The sequence below is a fragment of the Myotis daubentonii genome, chromosome 5, assembly GCF_963259705.1.
Source record: "Myotis daubentonii chromosome 5, mMyoDau2.1, whole genome shotgun sequence".
Lineage (NCBI taxonomy): Eukaryota > Metazoa > Chordata > Mammalia > Chiroptera > Vespertilionidae > Myotis > Myotis daubentonii.
The window spans coordinates 77,229,518-77,248,513 of record NC_081844.1 but is presented as its reverse complement, the minus strand read 5'-3'; the positions used below and the strand labels follow the sequence as shown (position 1 = coordinate 77,248,513).

Sequence of the window (18,996 nt, the reverse complement as noted above, 5' to 3'; positions counted from 1 at the left end):
CGGAAAAAAAGAGTGAGCAAGAACATGGAAAACCCAGACTCCTCATAAAATGAGGACACATTTATGGCTTCATTTATTACAGGGCTCCACAAACAACGTTCAAGAAAAATTGCTGATTTAATTAAAGACCGGGCAATTAACCTTCAGTGTGCTCAATCAGAGGCCTTCGCGAGGCTTTGCAACGAAGCCTGGCTTCATCTGTGAGGCAGCGGCCGCAGAGAATCTTAATAGATCAGCCCAGCCCGATTGAAATGGAAAGCTCACCTTAAAAAGAAATCTAAGAAGATTAAGAGAGGGATGAACATCAGAAATGACTGATAAAACCATGATACGGAACGAGAGAACTGAAAAGGAGAAACAGGATACACAGAATATATTTTTTTCAATCATAAGAACAAAGATTTCAGTGGGCTTCAGAGATAAGGGGGCTTGACATTTTGAGAACAGTTGATTAAAAGCTCTTCAGCACAAATGCTCGTTTTCACTGGGGGTTGAGTGCAAAAATCCATGTGTGTAAATTGAAATTCTAAATGCTTAGAAAAGACTAAAAGATTTACTGCCACAGATTCAATTAAATGGCTAAAAAAATGTCCCATCTCCTTCAGGACCCATTTAGGCGCCTGCCTCATAACGGCACAATTTCCCCAACGCTGTCTGCTAATGTGCGTCGGAGGGGTGGTGCCTGCCGGAGGCCCCGGAGGCTTGGTTACAGGACCTGCGGTCAAGACTCCGCAGGAGCTGGAGGCCAGGCACAGGGCAGCCCTGCCACGTCTTCCTTCCGAGGCCCTTCTGCCACCAGGACGGCGAGGTTTCTTGTCCACGGGAAGCTCGCTGGGGTTCCCTCGGGGGTCACAGGCCTTGAGACTGGAGGCTTCACTAGCGACCCCCACTGCCAACAGAACCTGGCTGTAGAGGTTAAGAGCAGCCGGGACTGGTGCCCTCAGAGACAGAGCCTAGCTCAAGACGCACCCTTGCTTCCTTGTTTCTGAGCTGTCAATCTGTCTGCTGAGGCTGGAATGTGGTGTGTGCGCGCCTTAGCCAAGCAGTTCAGTCGGAAGGGTGATTTACAGATCAGTTCCTAACAGCGCATTTAAGGCCCAGAGGTTGGCCTGGAGTCAGCAGGGAGGCCGGTGAGTTATTGCAAAGTGGCAAGTGTTCGTTTAATGCCTTCTGTACCGCCATCTATGAATTAACCCAGCCATAGAAAACAGTCGTTAGCTCGGCGAGAGGCGGTCTCGGTGGTGAGGGCCTACACAGAGCTGTGGACGCTGATGGAAAGGTGGGGAGTGGAGCGGGTGTGGGCAGCCCTCGTTTTACGCAGCCCTTGGTGTGTGAAATCGCGGCTGGACCAGGCCAGGGACGGGAGCTCCTTCCTGTGGCCTGCGGCCTCCCCCAGTTCTGAAAGGCCCCTCGGCCCACAGCCCAAGAGTCATCCTGGCTCCAATGCCCAGTAAACTGGCTGGAGGTGCAGAAACAACCTTGCTTGGCCTCCTACACAGATGCTAAAGGCTGTTGTTTTAAAAGAAAGAGCAAAGAAGGCGAAAGGCCGTAGGCATTGAGGGCTTCCAGGTGCCTGCTGGCTGCTGTGGTCACAGACAACTTCCCTGGGGCCCGGGCTCAGGGGAAGGTGTGGTGATGGGGAGGGGGCAGAAGGGATGTCATCTAGGGTGTGAATCTCCAGGGTTTCTGGGGAAAGCAAGGGGTTTGAGAGGCTGATCCCCACTGCCTTCTGTGCCCCAAAGGAGGAGGGCTAGAGCTGGAAGTCAGGGGCAGTACACCCCACCCTATATTACACCCCACCGCACAGAACGCTGCCCCTTGGGGAGCACCCGTCACTGCATCCCCAACCACAGTGCTGAACCGTGAGGTTACTGTTCCACCTGTTTTGCCCCCGTCTGTAGATCATCAGTTTATTTAGAAGGAGAAAAGAATAAAAGGGGAGAATTTTTCTTGAAGAATGATAGAGCAGACATAAAACCCCAACATGGAAGTAAAGTGGGAGTAAATTAGAAGAGAGGAGAATCAATGAAATAGAAAAGGTTTAAAAAGCTGACAGCTACAGAAGAAGGAGAAAAGGAATCGGAAGACTAGAATTTAAATCCAGGCGTGAAACGTGAGATGAAACACTGAAGAACGGAATGAAATAAAAAACAAAATGAATTTCGCAATTAAGTATTTAAAAAGAAGATAGCTTAAAAGTGTGCCCGCCTAGAAGGCACCCAGGCAGTGTGTGTTGGGTGAGTGAGAACTAACAAATACTCAAGTGAACAAACAAAGTCATCCCACAGCCAAGCCTTCAAGCTCTGCTCCTAAATCTTTCATCCCTGGCCTAATTTTTTGTAACAAATCACTTGTAATACCCCCTTTGTAAACCTAAAGTGAAAATGATAGATAATATAATCTACTTACAACATAGTTTCAAAGCAGGATGCCCTAAATTGAAATATAAATGAGAAGCACAAGGAAAGTAATTTGTAGTAAAATACTACTAGTGTGTATCTCAATATGTGGGTGCTCATGCAAGGCCACGGCAGAGCCCACGTGAGGAAGCCAGATGGTGACATGAAAGCAGCCGTGACCAAGGCAACTGATCCAGGTGTCAGGTGCACTGGATTGGCAGCGCATACCACAAATAATGCATTGCCATTGGCAGTGAACTCATGGGGAACGGCTTTTGATAAAGTTCTGAATAAAACAATGTATACTCTTCCCTTGGTTTTCATAGTCATTGCATCCCAAATCCCCAATATATCAAAACCATGCACAAGATATGTTGAATGTATATATCACCAGAGTGAGGTTCTAGGCTCAAGTAATTATAAAGATGTTTTCAACCTGCATGGCTATCCAATGAGACATTCAGAAGAAATGGGGACCACTGACAATTCATTGTTGTGAAGAACTATACACAATGCAGAATGTCTCACATCCCTGGTCCTTCCCATTCAATGCAAACAGCCACCTTGGACTACACACCACACCCACAGTGACAACAGAAACTGCTCCAGTAATTTCTAGAAAAACCACACAGAGGCAGTTCTGCCCCCACTTAGAACCAGTGTCAGCGGGAGAAACTTGGCATTTGACAGCCCGCATGGATCACCTCCTGGCCGTCTGGGTACATATCCCAAGCCTCCGAAGTTGCAGGGAACATTCTTGTGGTGAAAGAAGACGTTCAGGAGCAAGAGCAGGAAACCCTATGAGAGAGACCGATGCGTTTTGGCCCAGATGGATGGGTCTGGTGCTCTGTAGGTCCTTGGGCAGAGAACAGTGAAATGAATCTTTTGGAGTCTGAAGACAGCAGATGGAAAAGAGGAAAGAGAAGTGAGCTCCAGCAGGAGCAAAGGACCCTGGGAGCGCCCCCTGCTGTTGTGGAAGGGACAGCAGTTGACAGAAGAGAGGATGCTTATCAGTTAGAGTAGATTTTAAATAAATAGGATAATTGTGATCAACTGTTCAAACTCATGGTGACAAGTAAAGGGTCGGAGGTGAGGGGCTCCCACTCCCAGCATGGTTTTCATGTAGACCCATGCTTTCATCAGGCTTTTAGAAAGCTCTGGAAAGAAGCCAGTGCTGCATGGCTGGAGTGTGAACTCCGCCTTGGAAAACTTATCAGAGCAAGAAGAGGTCAGGAGTCAGGTTTCAGACTCACTCTCAGTTGCAAGGGCTCAGAAAAAGCTAATCTGATGTTCTTCTTACCCTGAGTCACTTAACTCATTTCTAAAATTGGTTTCTTGCTCGGAGCAAGAATTTTGAGCTTTATAAACTCCAAGGAGAGAGAAAAAGTTAATACACAATTGTGTTATTGTGATTGAACAATTTTATTCTCAGAGATTTAATTCCCCAAATTTTGCTTTAGGAAAAAAAAAATACTACACAAGGTAAGATGGCAATTAAACTGCCTGTGTTAGGGAGGATTACTCACGGCGGTAATTGGGAAATGTGACAGAGAACAGGGCACGCCATCTCGGAAGACACGAACTCCTTTCAATTATTCCGGAGCTCTATATGTTATTTTTGAGGGTAAATGCATTGCCGCTCTTAACTGCCTGAAATTAAAGAGGAATTTGAAAACGTCTTCTCTCCTTTGTGCTTCTTTTGTTTTTACCGAGCATAACTGGGTGATGGAAAGAGAAGTTTGCTTTTCAAATGTGTCATCTCCTAATTCCCTCCCCTGTCATCACACGGGCAGGGACTTTCCCTCTGGGGTTTTATTGCCTTGTCTGGTTCCCTTCTCCGGCCTCTCAGACGTGGCGCGTTTAAAGGGTGCTCACAAAGAAGGAAAGCAAGTTTACTGCAAAAAGTTGTTATTGCCTGAAAAATAAACTCTAAGAGGCATTAATAGTCATGTTTATGTTTTTTCACCTTAGATTGGAAGCGAGAATATTTTCAGATTTAGATTCTACAAAAGGATCGTTGGACCAAAACACATTTCCATGCGTTAAGGTCAGAGCTCGGAGCCAGCTTTGAATTAACAACGGGTTCTTTCTTCCCATAAAACAGGTTTTAAAAGGTCAGGACACAGCCAGGTGCTGGGAGGGGAGAAATCACCCTAAGTTTTCCTTCATATTTGGGGGGAAAAGTTAAGAGAGTATTATACTTGGAGCGTGCGATGTAGGTAAATGATTGGGGAAAAAGAGGAGGGGGAGTGTGTGTTGCCCTGAGGCCCTGGACATGTGGAGGGGGAGCCCCCAGCCTCCGTGCACCGTTGGGACCAGTTGTTCCCGGGGCAGCCTGTAGGAAATCTGCTTTGCTAGTGCTGATTCTAAGTTTCCCCTAGCACCTGGCATGCCTCCTGACCCCACAGGATGACTCCGTCATAGTTCATTTAGTTCTGGGCTAAGTGTTGCTTATTTTCTCTCTTCAAAACTGGTGAGCCATCTGGGCATATCTGCTCACTGGACTGCTCAGGCACCTAGAACACCCAGCAGCTCCCTCAAGTGTTCTGGTAGCAAGTCTCCGCAGGCTGCCACCCCTGTGACTGTATTGTGTATTTATTTCCACTCTTTTCACATGCAAACTACTTACTCACAGCGGCTCAGGACCAGGGCAGTCTACACCAGCCAGAGACTGCTGCTGAGGGGGGCTTCCCAATTCTGTCAGCAGTAGACAGAGAGTGACAGGAGCCAGTGGCACAGAGCAGGCCCGAGGCCCACGCCAGCGTGGCAGTCACATTTCCCACCCCACCGCCACACACACAGTGCGGCCCTCGCTTGGCTGCCATCAGCCTGTTCACCCTTTGGTGGAAAACCAGTGCTCCTGGGGCTGCAGGTCTGCTGTAGGGAACATGAGATCTGACTGGGCTCAGCCTGTGCAGGGAAAGGTTGTCACAAAGCCATCAGCTAGTGCCACGCCCACTTAGTCAGCAGTGACTATGAGTGGTCTCATTGACTACCTGCCCAGTGCTCAGCCCTGCTGGCCCACTGGCCGGGGTCCTTCTCAGGCTACAAGAGGCCTGAGTCCAGTCTTGTGCACAGGAGTGTATGTGGTCTCACTGGGGTGGTAAAGATTTCATTCTCCGCGGTAGTCGGCAGGGGCAAGCACTGGGTGACAGAAGGCAGAAGGCAGAGACCTGGGCCGGGGCCCCCCAGGCGCTCCATGACTTCCTCTCCATCTCAAATGTCAGCGCACAGTCAGCCATGAGGGCTGAGCTGGGATACTCCCAGGTCTCCTCAGCGGTCCCCATCCTGCTCTGAAAACAGGTAGATATTCCCAGAGGGTAGCCCTACAAACTTCCCACATGTTTTACTCCTCTCCTATCAATTATCTCCATCCTTAGCATAGCCCTGCCTCTAGGGGTCATTTTACGGGTGGCCAGACTAAGCTTAGTTCTGAGAGGGGGAGTGACCTGCCTAAGGCCACACACAGGAGCAGAGCCCAGCCAGCCCCAGCCCCCCCATGGGCAGAACGGCCACCCGTTTTCACAGGTCCACTCCTGGTCTTCGGCTGGCCATTAGCTCTGGCCTGTCCTCAGCAGGTGGGGGGGGGGGGGCGGGCAAGCAGGAGAGTTCCGCCTACATCGCCCAGCATGTTTCTGGTTCCTGCTGCCGCTTAAAAGAACTGAACTTCAAGGAGCACCATGTAAACCCGAGGCCCTGTGGGGAACAAAGTCCCAGCAGGCAGCATGCTCCTGTGCGCACGCACATGTGTGCAGCTCCTCACAGTCTCCACTGTCAGGTAGCAATTTAAAAAACAAACAAACTGGGCCCCTCCTCATGTGGGGAGTTTGTATCTGCTTATAATAAATTTCCACGCTTTTGCTTTAAAAAAAAAAAAAAACTAAAATAAAACTTCCAGAAAGTGTTGCTCTATCATTTCATAGCTCCACTTGCTCCCAACCCCACTCCATTGAGCATTGGTCCCTCAGGACCAATCTGTGCAACACTCCCATTCTCACTCTAAGTCGTTGAATTTGAGAAATGACACCCCATACACACTCCCACCAATCCCCAGGGAGCAGGGGGAGAGCCTTGCCTCCTTTGGGTGGGGAAGGGACCTGTCATGCACCCCTCAGCCTGAGAGGCAATCTGGCTCCAGCCCAGCTGCAGACCTTTGCCTCCTCCTGTGCAGTGGGGTTATTTGTCACCAAAAATTATCTGCAGGGAGACAAAAAAGTTCCTGATGGCTCCTCCCACAGACCAGGGTTTACTCAAGGGGATGCTTCATGGTTTGGCTATGAATAGCAGTTATAAAACCTAAGAACATGAACACGGAACACTGAGCTCGCCAGAATACAATATAGCCTTTCACCGGGGGTGGCGGGAAGGTAGACAGGAGTGTGCTTGTTTATAGTGTGGAAGGGGAGGCAGAATTGTGCAAAAAAGAGCAAAATTCTCGTCTTTCTTACTGGAAGGTTAATAAATAATGACTAACACTTAAAAAAAACAAGAAATAGAATTTTTGTGGTTAATTCCAATGTAACCATGAAAAGGGCTGAAAGGGATTGCCGCTAGAGAAGAGAAATGGGAGAAGGACAAGAGCTTGCTGTTTTTCACTAAAAGCCCCAATTGGACTTTAAATTGAATTATGGGCTTTAAATTCTCTAAATCATGGGCTTATGTAACTTTGTTTAAAATATAACTTTTAAAATTATGTTAAATATTTAAAGATATAAGAAAGACTAGAAACCATCTTGAAAGAGCTAAACACTCTAAAAAAAAAAAGAGCCAAATGAAACTTATAGGGAAAAAAGTAATTGCCATTGTAACTAAGAATTCAAAATGTAGATTAGATTGCTGAAGACAGAATTAATGAATTGAAAGACAGCTAAAGAAACAACCCAGAATGTATCATTGAGAAAAAAAGAGAAAGAAAATTGGAAACAAACAGCTAAAATAAGGATGACAAAATGAGAAGATCCAACATACATCTAATAGGAGTCATAGATGGTGAAAATAACAAGAATGACAGAGAGGCAAAGTTTGAAGACAATGGCTGGGAATTTTCCAGGATTGAAAAAGTACTTTCAGATTGAGAAAGTACAATAAGTTCCAGGCAAGATGATAAAAATAGATTCAATATTAGACAAATAATGGTAAAACTGTAAAATATCAAAGGCACTGAGAAAAGTTTAAAAACTACCAGAGACTTAAAAAAAAAAGGCATATTACCTACAAAGGGACAATACTTAGACTGTCAGAAGAAACAAGAACAGATGATAGGACAAATGGAATCATAGTGGTGGCCCCCGATGGAGGGAGTGTTGCCAAAATGAAAAGTTTACATCGGGCAGGTACTGCTTGCTGCTTTCCAATATCCATCTCCCCACCGCCCTCTTTAATGACAAAATCTCTAAGTTATCTAAACACTTCGTCATTCAGACAAAAGTCTACACTCCCCAGCCTTCCTAAGTTGGCCTTACCCTACGTCTGGCCAGCGAGATGAAGCAGAAGTGTATGAGAATTCCAGAAAGTCGCCTTACAGAAGAGGGGTGTGCCCACCTCCTTCCCTCCCTCCATGTTGCTGCCTGGAAGGAGGCTGTTTTGGCTGGAGCTCTAGCTCCATCCTGGACCGTGAGGCCACCGCAGGCCACACCCAGGGGATGGCAGAATGGTGAACTGGGAGGACCCCGGGTTTATGACGAGTGGAGACACCAGTTCAGGACAGCTCTGAACTTCCTGCTTCCGGATTCTTTCCCATGAAAAAGATAGCAACACCTTAAAACTTGCTTAAGTCACCCTTTTGGGGTGCCTGTCACAGAAAATTTGATTTAAATGATGCTGAAGAGCTTTTGACTGCAGGAGTGTAAACAGGAAGCCAAACCTTGGGAGAAACCTTCAGAAGGAAGAGAGTAAGAGGAGTGGCCAGGCCTGAGAGCCTGGGGCTGGAGGGACGAGCTGCCCATGATCGCAGATCCTAGCCAGCCGTGGGCAAACTACGGCCCGCGGGCCGGATCCGGCCTGTTTGAAATGAATAAAACTAAAAAAAAAAAAAAAAAAAAGATCGTACCCTTTTATGTAATGATGTTTACTTTGAATTTATATTAGTTCACACAAACACTCCATCCATGCTTTTGTTCCGGCCCTCCGGTCCAGTTTAAGAACCCACTGTGGCCCTCGAGTCAAAAAGTTTGCCCACCCCTGGTCTAGACCCTTCCTGCAGCTGCGAGTCCTCCAGTCCTAGGGCAGGAGGCAAAGCCCGCAGGCTCCAGCTGCAGCACAGCAGCATTGGTTCCCGAGGCTCCCACCTCAATGCCTCTAATAACTGTCGCTCTGGGCAGGTACCTGACACTCCCTGAGAGAGAGGAAAAATCAGTCCACCCTTTGGGTTCTGTGTGGTGTGACAGCTCAGGGTCATCATCGCAGCATTCCATTTCAAAGTGCTAGGCTTTGCGCTGGCTATGCTGTTAGCTTCTCTTGTGCAGTGGGGTTGTGTCCTGTAGGTCAGTGGTTTCTGCACTGTTTTAGGCTCCTCGGAGAGCTGGGGCTGCAAGGAGGAGGAGGGCACACAGAGAAACACACACACACACACACACACACACACACGCTCTGAAGTGGGGGGTGGGGGGGGCCTTGCACTCACATTCCTAGCAATTAGAAGAGTGTTGTGGCTTTTTCTTCAGGACCACCCACTGCTCCTCTCTGAGTCTGTGACTCTCTCGGAGGCAGGGGTCACACCCAGCCCTCCCTCTGCTGTCACTAGATGTGTTTCCTTGTTCAGCCTGTGAACTTGAGAAAACTACTCTGAGATCTCACTCAATGTGATAACACACCCCACGAGCCCTTGCATCCTGCTCTCACCAGCAGTTATTGAAAAGATGACTTAGATGTTTTAATTAGCCTGCATGCGGAGTACCCTGGTTCTGCTTAGTTGCGTTGATTTCAAAGCCAGTGTGTCGTTGTTAACAATGGTAATACGAGCCACATTGTTCAGACAGTTTCTCTGTGGCAGGCTCCGTGCCAAGGACTTTCCATACATCTTCCACTTAATCCCCGTAACTACCCAGGGAGGCAAGTTCTATTATTATCCCCATTTTTCAGATGGAGACACTGAGGCACAGGTAAGTCACTAGCCCACAGTCCCTGCACAAGGAAGTGGAGGAGGCAGACCCTGGGTGAGCTCAGATCTGTGGGACTCAGTCATGGGAAGCAAGGGCGAGGACACACAGCCGAGGTCCCGCTCCTGAGCCCAGACTCACCATCAGGGACTCCCGCGGCTCTTTCCGCCCTCCAGCTCCCACACCTGGCTAGACTCAGGGCCTCTCTCATCTAGAAGGCTTACAGCCCTTCTCCCGTGGCACAGGTCTCCTCTCTTCTGGGACCCCCACCAACTTTTATGGGGTTTAGATCATCACCTCCAAGGGAAAGGCCATCAGGCTCCTTCTGGAAGAGGGACCCCAGGGCTTGCTTTTGCTGCGCTCATCTCCCAGTTCCTCTCCCCACCTCTCCCAGCCATGTGACCTGATCTCCTATGGGAGGGAAGACAAGTTTATAAATTCCCATACATCCTCCCCAGCTTAGCTGCAAATGCTCTGAACTTTATGGACTCCATCTCTTTATTTCTTGCTATTAAAAGTCAAGATTATAGAGCTTGAGAAATAAATTATTTTTCTAAAAGCCTGTCACCCACAAATTGAAAGCCTTAGTTTCCAGAAAATTGTCTCTGCTATAAATTTCAAGAGCCAAGAAGTTGATACCTTTGCACTCTGTGCACCACATTCTCCCCCGAGCCTCATGTCTGGTTTTATTGGCAAAAGAACTTAGGAGAAAAAATAATTCGCTGAAAATGAAAACCACCAGCCATCATTTTGAAATACAGGTGCTCCTCGACTTATGATGGGGTTACGTGCCAATAAGCCCATCGCAAGTTGAAAATATCGTAAATCAAAAATGCATTTAATACTTAACCTGACCTACCGAACACCATAGCTTAGCCTCACCTTCCTTAAACGGGCTCAGAATGCTTACATTAGCCTGCAGTTGAGTTTCATCTCAAGAGTAATTGCTTTCCTCTTCTTCTCACCAGAAGCAAGAGACACAGACGGGCGTTTTGTGGACATGATGAGATGTAACGCACAATACCCAAAACACGCAGGCGGGCGACACTGTACACTGTAGGGTATGGGTGGTTTCCCTTCGTGATCACACAGCTAGTTGGGAGTTGCGCTCAGTGCCACGTCTCAGTCACGAGAGAGCATCGTACCGCACATCACTAGCCCAGAAGATCAAAATTTGAAGTCGTTTCTATTGAATGAGTATTGCTTTTGCACCGTCATGGAGTCAATCAAACTTCAGTCGAACCATTGTAAGTCAGGGGCTGCCTGTACTGTCCTGCTCACCTGGCTATGGCTTGGATAAGAATGGGCCTTGGTTTCTTTGTCTTTTGTGTGAAGAGTTGAACTTGCTGGTCCCTCAGACCTCATGGGCCCTGACAACCCATGATTCTGACATTCCAGCAGGAATGCTGGGGCCCTTTCAGAATGGACATGTGGGGCCCTTTCAGAAGGGTCTCTCTCTCTCTCCCCCTGCAGTTTGAAGCAATTTGGGAAACGCAGGCTCAGTCTGAGCCTTCCACGCTGTGTGCACAAGATTAGCCCAAGACAAATGGTCCTGCCTGACGCCAGCCATCTCCATCTGCGGGGTTGGAGAATCGGGGTTGTTATGGGCCTGATTTGTGAACTTGAATGAGGGCTTCTAGAAAGCTATTTGTAAAATTCATTGCTGTCACTGGCTGCAGCTAACACATTCCATCTTCTCAGAATAAGTGATTCCTCGTTCCACACATTCATAAAATAGAGTGGACTGTGGGGTGGGGGTGGGAAGGGCTGGGTGAAGGGGTGGGGCAGGCTGGGGAGGGTGGGCATGGGGAGAGTGCCACTGGGCAGAAGAGCCACAGGTGCCTCACCGCTGATGGGAATGTGGTTACAGGGAGCTTCCTGTTAGCCTCCCACTGCCCCGCACAGGGTCTACTCTTGCCTGCTTTCTCCTGGGGAGGGCCTCAGAGGGGTTTCTGCACACCCCGGGGAGAGGGCTACCCGCTTTGCCAATGTATGCACTCAGTCTCCAGGCCTGGTCAGGCAATCCGAGTCCTGTGAGCAGGAAGTGCTGGGAAGAAGCCTGGAGTCTAGCCTGGAACAGCCTGTAGGTCAGTGCAGGCCCCGGCACATTTTGAAGGAGTTGAAGCCATCTGAGATCTCCCCAGAACAAGGTTTTATCTATCAAATAACCACTGTACTTCTGATGGCACCTAAGGCAGGTTTATCTAGATCAAAGTGTAATTTAAATTTAAAAATTGAATTAGTGAAGAAAATTAATTTCCTAAGCTACTCTTTTATGCCCTTGCACGCATTTGGCTAATAGGCTCTCTCCCAAACCTGTTTGGTTATCTGTGAGGTGCGGGTAACGCCCCACACTCTACTTGCCCCCAAAGGCAGCTGTGATTCTAAGTCAATGCATGAACTGGTTTAAGGGTATTCACAGCTGCAGAGGGAGAAAGGGCGCTCCCTGCTGACCACAGGGGTTATTTGTAGCAGCTCTAAGTCTGTGTTAAGCCCATGAGGCCCGCTTTTTGGTTTGCTGCATTAACTTCTTGGTCCACAAGGTGCTCTGTGTTTGTTGCTGACCAGGAAATCCCTGGGCCCACCGCCTGCAAGTTTCACAGCAGAGCTGGGCTCTGCAGGGTTTGGCCCTGGTTGGGGTGAGGGCCGACTGCTCTGGATGTGTTTTGGCCTCTTAATGGCTCATGTTCTTTAGAAGCTCCAGCGCCTTTGACCAAAGAGCAGAATCAGGCCTCTCTGAGCCAGGACATCTGCACGTGGCACTGCCACTGCCAATGTTGCTCACGGAGGCTCTGACCTGGGTCGCCGGGCAAGGCCAGCTGTGTGTGCTGTGCAGTGGGTATGGTTGCCCTCTGGTGTTGGGAGACTCACAAGTCCATGGGGGTCGATAGGCCTGGCTCTGGAGCCCAGAGGGCGGTTTGTGAGGCTCACGGGAGGGACTCAGTTCCTTCTAGTCAGGTGTTCCTTGGGAGCTCTTGCCGAACCAGAACACCGGGTCAACCAGGACGCCCGCCTGCCTGCATGTTACAGCGGAGGCTTTGCCACCGGCCTGCACGTCCAAAGAGGAGGCTGTCTCTGCTCAAATCAGACGGAGATCGTACAGCACATCCTTCTCTGAGCTGGAGTGTGCGAAGCGCACAGCACGGAGCTGGGACTGTGAGGGGCGGTTTGTAGTGACTGCGGATTCCTGCTAGTTACGATGGTTGGTCTTTGTGGGTTCCAGGAACAGGGTTCTTCCGGCTCTGCCCCCTCCCACACATGTGAACTTGAGCAGGTCTCAGATTCTTTGAATCTGTTTCCTGGTCTCTAGAATACAAAGTAGGGCTGTTTAGGGAATTAAGTAAGACAAATGGAAATAAATCAGGTATCAAATACCGGGCCCAGAGTGGGCCCTTGAAGGACAGTAAGGCTTGGTTGCTTGTGTGCTTTTTTTCTCCTTTTCTAAATCCTATGTCTTATATCTCCTCAGGAAGGCACAGCACTATGCGTGCCTATTACATCCTATGGAGAACTCAATCCTAGGTCACTGCGTTAAGGTCTCCTGGTTTGCGTTCCATAAGCTCTCTTTGAAACGACCTCTTAGTTTTTGTTTTTGTTAGTTAATAGCTGTCTTATTCAGGGTCCTCTTGAGAACTAAGTTGAGGAAACTATATGGTGCTGATCTGACCTCAAGGAATTGAAAGCCCAGGAGGATTGGACGGGAGAGCCTGTCTGCCTGCCCCGCCTCTACCTGTGTCCCCTCCAGTGCGCTGCTGGGTGCCACACCTCCCACCTGCAGGACGGCTCCTCCAGGGAGAGAGCCCTACGCAACCACAGAGGAAACTGGGGGCGGCTAACTGTGCTAATGAACCTCATCATAGACAGCTGGACTGGACACAGGGATCATGAGACATTTGAGAAAACCAAGAGCATAAAAGAGAAGAATCAAGATGAACAAAAAGAATAACTCTGGAGAATATGGAACAAAAGAAAAAAATTTAATTCTAATAAAAACCCTTAGAAAGATTTGAGAAGATAACATTCCCATAATATAAGAAAGGGCTGCTATGAAAAGAAGAACAGAGCAAGAAATATTGCTTGGAAATTAAAAATATAATGGCTAAAAATTTAAAATTCAATATGAGTCAAAGAAAAAGTCGCAGTATCTCATAACATAGATTTAAAAAGAGATGGAGAAGGTGGCAGGCATAGACAATCTAAAGGTGTCAGTGTACATCTACTCAGACTCGTCCACTCAGAAAAGGGAACAAAGACATTGGGGAAGAGGCAATTATTAAGGAATGACAGAAGAAAACTGACCAGAGCTGAAGCGAGTTATAGATCTTCAGATGGAAAGACCCACTGAGAACTGCACAGGGGGATAAAAGAAGGTCTACAGCTGCATGTCCTCTGGAAATTTCAGAACATCAAAGGTAAAGAGAAGATTCTAGAAGTTTCTAGAGAGAAAAGATGGCTGTCAACAAAAAATCAGGAATCATTTTTATCAGATAGGTGGTATCCACATCGGCAGGCACTTAAGTAATTGCCTTCAAATTTCTGAAGGAAAATAATTTTATATTCCAAATAAAAGCATTTTCAGACTTGCAAGGGCACAGAAAATTACCTTCTTTCTGGCTGAAAAAAAAAAATAGGGGTGAGGGGGAGAGGGCACAGGAAAGGGGAGGGGGGGTGAGCTGGTGTAATCCAATTAAACAGATAAGTAATCTAAAAAGAAGAGCTGTGTAAAAAAAAGCGGGAGGTGATACATTCAAGTTAGAAAAGAAAGAGGAGAAACTGGAGGATGTCATTTCTTACAAAAACCAAATTAAACCCAGCCGGCGTGGCTCAGTGGTTGAATGTCGACCTATGAACCAGGAGGTCACGGTTCGATTCCCAGTCAGGGCACATGCCCAGGTTATGGGCTCAGTCCCCAGTGTGAGACATGCAGGAGGCCATCAGTCAATGATTCTCTCTCATTGTTGATGTTTCTCTCTCTCGCTCCCTCTCCCTTCCTCTCTGAAATCAATAAAAATATATAATAAATAAATAAAATGTTTTTTAAAATCAAATTAAGAAGCTCTAAAACTTTAACCATATGATCAAGGAAGAAAGAAATATTTGAATACATTTTTAAATGGCAGTTAAAAATTATGGGGGGAAAAATTGCTAAATAAGAAAGACATGGTAAAATGTTAAGCAAACTAAAATATGTCATGATGTTGAGAAATGGAAGGAAGGTGAAGAGAGAGAACTATTTGTGAGACTTGAAACAATCCCCTTCAGACAGCATAGGAGAGTCTCTGAGGTGAGGTTCCACGTAGCTTTCTTTGAATGTTATGGGTATTGTCATCAAAATGTTGGTAATGCTTTTCATTCATTTTCACTTTGAGAGTCAATAAATAGAAGCTTACACTTATTACCTATAGTAACAGAATGTAGCAAGGTAAAATTAACATTATAGATCATTTAAGTCAGAAGTAACAGGGAAAGATCAGGTATTGGATTTCTTCTACCTCAAGGGGCAAGAAAGACTGCCTAATTGATCTTTCTTTCCTTTTTTTTTTAATTGTATTAATTTTTAAATCATTTATTACTTTATAATTACAGTTAACGTCCAATATTATATTAGTTTCTGGTGTATATCTCAGTGATTAGACATTATTTAACTTACTGAGTGACAATCCTGATAAATCTCATACCCATCTGGCACCATACATAGTTATTAGAATAATTTACTATATTCTCTATGCTATATTTTACTTCCCCATGACTTTTCTGTAACAGCCAATTTGTACTTAATCCCTTCACCTTTTTCACCCATATCCCCAACCCCCCTCCCATCCAGCAACCATCAAAATGTTCTCTGTATCCATGAGTCTGTTCTGTACTACTTGTTCATTTATTTTGTTTTTTAGATTCAATTGTTGACAGATATGTATTTATGGCCATTTTATTGTTAATATTTTTTATCTTTTTTTCCTTTTTCTTAAAGAAGACCCTTAACATTTTATATAATACTAGTTTGATGGTGATGAACTCTTTTAGCTTTTCTTTGGGAAGCTCATTATTTGTCCTCAGATTCTACATGATAGCTTTGCTCGGTAGAGTAATCTTGGTTGTAGGTCCATGCTTTTCATCACTTTGAATATTTCTTACCACTCCCTTCTGGTCTACAAAGTTTCTGTTGAGAAATCAGTTGACACTCTTCTGGGAGCTCCCTTATAGATAACTAACTGCTTTTCTCTTGCTGATTTTAAGATTCTCTTTTTGTCTTTAACCTTTTGCATTTTAATTACTGTGTGTCTTGGTCTGGGCCTCTTGGGGTTGATCTTGTTTGGGACTCTCTGCTTCCTGGACTGTAAGTCTATTTCCTTAACCGGGTTAGGGACATTTTCAGTCACTATTTTTTAACTAGGTCTTTGGTTTCTTGCTCTCTTTCTTCTTCATATGGCAACCCATGATGCAAATGTTGATATGTTTGAAGTTTTCCCAGAAGTTCCTTACACTATCTTCACTTTTTTTTCAAGTTATTTTTGTTTGTTTTCTGTTCTGAGTGGGTGTTTTTTTGTTGTTGTTGTTGTTGTTGTTGTTGTTGTTTTCTTTCTTAAATTCCAAATTGCTAATTTGATTCTTGAATTTATCTACTTTACTGTTGATTCCCTGTAAATTATACATTTTAGTTAGTATATCCTTAATTTCTGGTTCTTTTTTATGGTTTCTATGTCTTTTTTCATGCTGTTGAAGTTCTCACTAAGTTCCTTGAGCATCCTTATAACGTTGTTTTGAACTCTGCATCTGGCAGTTTCTTGCCTCTATTTCATTTCGTTCTTTTTCTGGAGATTTCTCCTGTTCTTTCATTTTTGGACCTCTTTCTTTATTTCCACATTCTGGCTGCTTCCCTGTGTTTGTTTCTATGTATTAGGTAGAGCTGCTGCACTTCCCAGACTGTAGAGTGGCCTTCTGCAGTAGGTGTCTGTAAGGCACAGCCGCCTGAACTGGGCACTCTAGGTGTGCTCCTGTGTGGCCCATGTGCACTGTCCTGTTGTCGTTAAGCCTTGGTTGCTGTTGGCATGTCACTGGGAGGGATTGATCCTCAGGCTGATCTGCTGTGAAGACTGGCTGCAATCCAGTAGAGGAGCTGCCGGGCAGGAGTCAACCCTATGGAGCAGGACTTGCTTCAGTGGGGCTTTGGTGCTTACCAAGTCTTACCCTTCAGTGTGTCACTCATAGAGGTGGTTATAATCCAGCATGGTCTGAAGCTGTCCACCAGGTGCCCTGGCTCTGGGGCCTCCCAGGAGATGCTAAGTCAGCCACCACCTGTGCCCTGCTTGGAGCCATCTTGAGCTACAGAGCCATCTGCACATGGCTCCTACTTGTGCTGGGCTTGGAGATATCCAGAAGTGGCCAAGCTATGAACCAAGGCCATGTGTCACTAGTGCCAGGCCTGTGGCCACTTAGCCAGAAGTACAGATGCTGCTTGTTTGAGAGACTTTAGGAAAGTCTGAAACATGAGGCAAGAGAGGCTAGTTGTATATGGAAAAGCCACTGGAAATTGCTTGGGTGGGTCCACAAGTTGGGTGGGGTGGGGCCTCAGGGAGTCACCAGGGTGGGGTAACAGTATGTACCAGGTTGATGGAGTCTCAGATATGGTGCCTGCCTGCTGGCTCTGTGAGGGGAAGGCTCAGAAAAGGAACACTGGCTGAAAGCTGTTCCCTAGCTCTCACCCTAATGTCAGACAATTCGGTCCCTCTCCATATGTCCCTGGTTCCTTTTGAGCTGCTGCCCCAATGCTGGAGCTCAGAGGGAGTGAATCCAAGCAAGTCCTTGCACAGACGAATGCCTGGGACTCTGGCAGCCCTTCACCTCACTCAGCCTCAGTTCTCCCTGTTTTTTGCAGCCAGAAGTTACGTGGACCACTCTTCCTGGCTCTGGAACTCTGGGCCGGGAGGCCTGGTTTGTGGCTGGGATCCCTTGCTCCTCGGGGGGACTTCTGAAGTCAATGTTTTATTGATTGATTTGAGAGAGAGAAAGGAAGAGGGGGAGGACAGGGAGAGGGAGGGGGGTAAACATTGATTTGTTGTTCCACTTATTAATGCATTCATTGGTTGATTCTTATTTGAGCTGTGACCTGGGATCAAACCTGCAACCTTGGCGTATTCGGATAATGCTCTAACCAACTGAGCTAGCTAGCCAGGGCCCTCCCAATTTTTATCTGCCAGATGTGAGTATGGAACCAACCTGTTCCCCATCTCTGCCAATCCCGATGTGGCTTCTTCTTTAAATCCCTAGTTCTGAAACTTTTATTCAGCCAGATTTCAGATGGTTCTGAATGATAGTTGTTCGTTTACTTGTAATTTGATGTGGTTGTGGGAGGATTTGAGAGCTGCATTTACCTACACTGCCATCTTGATGGGAAACCCTGTCTAATTGATGCATTATTAAAATTTTACTTTTTTGTTTTTCTGGTATGCATATTTTACTTTCAAAACTTTTAAAAAATTAGGCCACATCAAACATCTGAAGAGTTTCTACCCAACTATTTTTCACAGACTATCATGCTTATAAGAATCCACAGCCTTTTCTGTCTGGTGCCTTTTGCTGTATTTTTATTTATTTACTGTTCTCCAAAGAACAGTAATTGCAATTTTGAATTGCTCAATACATTTTCTCAGCTACAGATGTCAATGTATTTATGTAACGAAAGTGCCAATATGTATGTACATATCTGGGATTAGCATAGAGATGATGAAGGCAGTTCAGTGTTGATCAATAATCGTATTTGATGTGGGCTTTTTACTCTGCTGCTCTCAACCATCTTGTACTTTGATATGTATTACCACCCACTGAGATTCTGGCCTTCACTAAATAGAAGTTGCTGGAGGAAATTCACAATCTAGCGATTGAATTCAAGTGGCATTGCTTCCAGAATGACAATGCAGAATTAGGTCTTGCAGAGTAAATAGAAACCCAGTAAATGGGAAGTGTGCCCTTAATAAAAATGTCTTTTACTGCCTTGAATACAACAAAACAAACATCGCTATACTGCAGCCTCCAGTCATAAACACTTCATGTTTCAACTATAGGGTCAGAGTCATCCTTCCATCAAATGTATAAGCAGTTGGACCAAAAACTGTATTTTTGACACATAGGGTATTAGGAGATCTGAGATTGTCAAAACCTAGTGTTAAGAAGAATGGCACAGTGTTTTGAAAAGTCCCCTGTGTTCCACATTCTGTGAAGCTCCAGGGCTGCTCGTGTGCTCCTGGGACAGAGAGGGAGCTCTGGGCTGGCCTCCCAGGGAGCCCAGGTGCTGGCCAACCTTGGATGGTCTCCACAGCTGTGCTGAGCGTCCAGCCCTCTGTTGGCCCAGCTTGTGGCCTGGAGGAGACAGTCCACATCAGAGCCAGCCTCAGCCCCTCTGTCCTCCGCACCGAGGACTCAGAGGACAAGTCCCAATGCTTTCTCTTTCTTTCTAGAGTTGCTAAGGAAATCTGTGCCCTGCTTTACTCTTTGCTGATTGA

At 46.4% G+C, this 18,996-nt stretch overlaps 1 protein-coding gene and 1 non-coding gene across 2 annotated transcripts in view; one reads left to right on the top strand and one right to left on the bottom strand.

Annotated features, from left to right (window-relative positions):
* Positions 1-18,996, top strand: part of FSTL4 (follistatin like 4) — a 324,334-nt gene that overhangs the window by 194,608 nt on the left and 110,730 nt on the right. The gene's annotated exons all lie outside the window — the stretch shown is intronic.
* LOC132236315 (small nucleolar RNA SNORA25) lies at positions 12,950-13,074 on the bottom strand. Its single transcript, XR_009453257.1, has one exon. It is a non-coding gene; the product is annotated as a small nucleolar RNA SNORA25 (small nucleolar RNA).